The sequence below is a fragment of the Pinus tabuliformis genome, chromosome 8 (genome assembly GCF_031772625.1).
Source record: "Pinus tabuliformis cultivar Carrire ecotype Pingquan chromosome 8, CPIR1, whole genome shotgun sequence".
Classification (NCBI taxonomy): Eukaryota; Viridiplantae; Streptophyta; class Pinopsida; order Pinales; family Pinaceae; genus Pinus; species Pinus tabuliformis.
Genome location: NC_142294.1, coordinates 788,656,662 through 788,659,439, shown reverse-complemented (window position 1 = coordinate 788,659,439; position 2,778 = coordinate 788,656,662).

Here is a 2,778-nt window from a genome sequence, read left to right as displayed (position 1 = left end):
TTATTTTCCTGAATATATATCGCAGCACGGATGGATGAAACTAGATCCGGGGTTTTCAATCTCGTTCGATCTTCACTCAAAGTACAAGTCGATCCATGTGAGAGATGTTCTGGAGTCGAACATGGAAAGACATCGCCTGATTACCAGCCAATGATGTAAGCTGTTAACAGGCGTGAGAGGAATCATCAATAATGATGATGACCCTCAAGGTACAACAGTACAATTCACGTGGTGTGAAAAAGGGACTTGGTGTTGAACACCACTAAAATCTTTCGGTCGAAGGCCATTGATGTAAACCTGTCGCCGGAAGTGAGAAACTTGCCATTGAGGCATGCAATCTTCAAAGTACTGAAAGGGTTGTTCCTAGATCGACTTCCTGGATAATGAGCTGATGTCGACAAGAAGTGATCTGTCGTAGGAGGGCCTTAATGAATCCCACATCTACGACACGGAACGAAGAAAATGATTTTAATGGAGGTGAAAACGATCTGATGATATAAGGTTCAGGGTGGCGGTCATGAAAGAATGGAGCATGAATGTATTGCAGTGGATGAGACACAGGTGAATTTTTTGAGCGACTTCTCTTGAACATATCGGCGACACTGACATGATGGATTAGTAGCGTTAATCCCAAATGTGGATGGTGTGATGGACCAATGGTGATATGACCAGTGAATGGAACAACCCAACCCGACTCGGATGCAGAGTGAAAGTGTCATGTTCAAGAGCGACTTGCTACCAATAAAGTTTCTTCAAGTTTTCTTCCCAATTTTTCCCCAGTCATTGCTGACCAGTACCTCTTTATTTTTGTCAAGCTTGAGGAGGATAACATATGCTTGTTCTATAATTTTCCCTTCGGGCAAACCCATCGTTATGTTTTAACGAGCCTAGCGATAGTGAAACTTGTTCTTGTCTATATGGACAAGTTTGTTGCTATTTGGTTTTAACGAGTTTAAAGACAAAGATAACTCGGTCCTTTTCAATTTTAGAGAGTCTGAAAGGGACGTAAAGGTAACTCCAACAATCCTTTTTCGTCATATAATCCCTTAAGTCCGAAAAAGTATAAAATAATACAAAAGGGATGAATTTTCGGTAATTTTAACGAGCCGGACAAAACAAGCGCTCGATCTTTTTGTGTAATAATCCCTCAGGTCCAAAAAGATTAAAATCTAAAGGAGGGATAGCACTTCCGGTCACTTTAACGAGCTGGAGAGGCCAATTACTCAGCAATCTTTTCATATTTTACGAGTCAGATGAAAAGAGCTTAAGGAGACTCGTTTTTTGAGGAACGAGTGATAAATTCGGGTAGTAGCTAATTCCAGGTAAGGTTTGGAATTTTTCAATCACGGTAGTGTCACAAGGATGGCTAACAGGATCACTCTTCGCAGCTGTTCCTCAAAAAGGGTAAACAATCAAATGGAGGTGAATGATCGGCCAAAACAGAGTGGAGGTGATGGTAAGAACACGACCAGGGCTCAAAAAGCTGATGATAATGCATTCATAATGGTTATTTACCGGAAATTGGTTCATTTTTTAATGAGATTGAACTTCGGAGGAAACATTTGCTCATTGCTTAGGTTTAATTTTTAACGAGCTTGAACTTCACATAAAAACTACTCGTGGCGGGTTTATTTTTTAACGAGCTTTAACCCTGCGGTAACACTGCTCGTGGTAGGTTTATTTTTTAATGAGCTTGAACCCTGCGGTAACACTGCTCATGATAAGTTTGCATGCCCCTAGCATAATAACAAAAATCAAGGTGCATGCCCCCCAAGCTTCATTGCATTAATCTCGGTGGTTGGAATGAAGGTTTACCTTTGAGATCTTTGAAAGACTCGACTTTGATTTTACGAGATCGTAATCAAAGACTCGATTTGGAAAGGGATTCGTTTCATTTTTTAATGAGGTTGACACAGTAAAAGAACTATCCTCATGACTCCTTGTTTCATTTTTTAACGAGGTCGACTCGAGATAAGAACCATCCTCGAAATCCATCTTATTTATAGTATTTGATAGAAAATCAAAAACTGAAGGATGATTAAGGTTACCGTAATAATCTTTGTGGTAATCCGGAAGATGGGAACAATGGTGGTAATCTTCCCATGGTGCCTCTCCTATCATATTTGACTGAATGATTCCTTTGTCTGTAGAATGTACATGCGACCAAGGATTTGAAGAGGTGCCATATTCCTTAGACCTATCTATCCAAACACTCGATGAGCATTGATTTGGGTTTGCCCCCTAGGCCAAGAAAATTGATTGCTACAATATTTCTAAAATGGCGATGATCCATGCTGTCAAAATGTTCAGGAATCTTCTAAATCTAGAAGATATCATATTGCAGGTTCCCACCGTGGCCACTTCCGCCAAATTGTTTGGAGGCGGTAGGGCAAAAGTACCCATCAATGTAGGGTCTTTTAGTAGGCCTACTCCGATATTTTGAAGCGAGTGAGGGCTTCCGTGGATCATCAGAATGCTTCCCGTAACTTGTGAACTGTTGGGGAGAAATGTCTGTTGGTCGAAGATTGTAATTCCTCCTTGAAAGGGAAATGCAATCTTCCTGAATTAGGTCGACAGAACGGCTGCCATAGCATATATCCAGGGCCTTCCCAGGAGGATGTTGTAGTCGAGGTTTCCGTCAGTTACTTCAACATCTATTTCTACTGTTTTGCCCCCTAGTTCAACTTGCAAGTTACTTAAAATCCCATATGGGGTATATGTTCATCCATCAAATGCTTCAAATGTCATCGAAGATCGTGACAAGGTTGGAGATCCTAA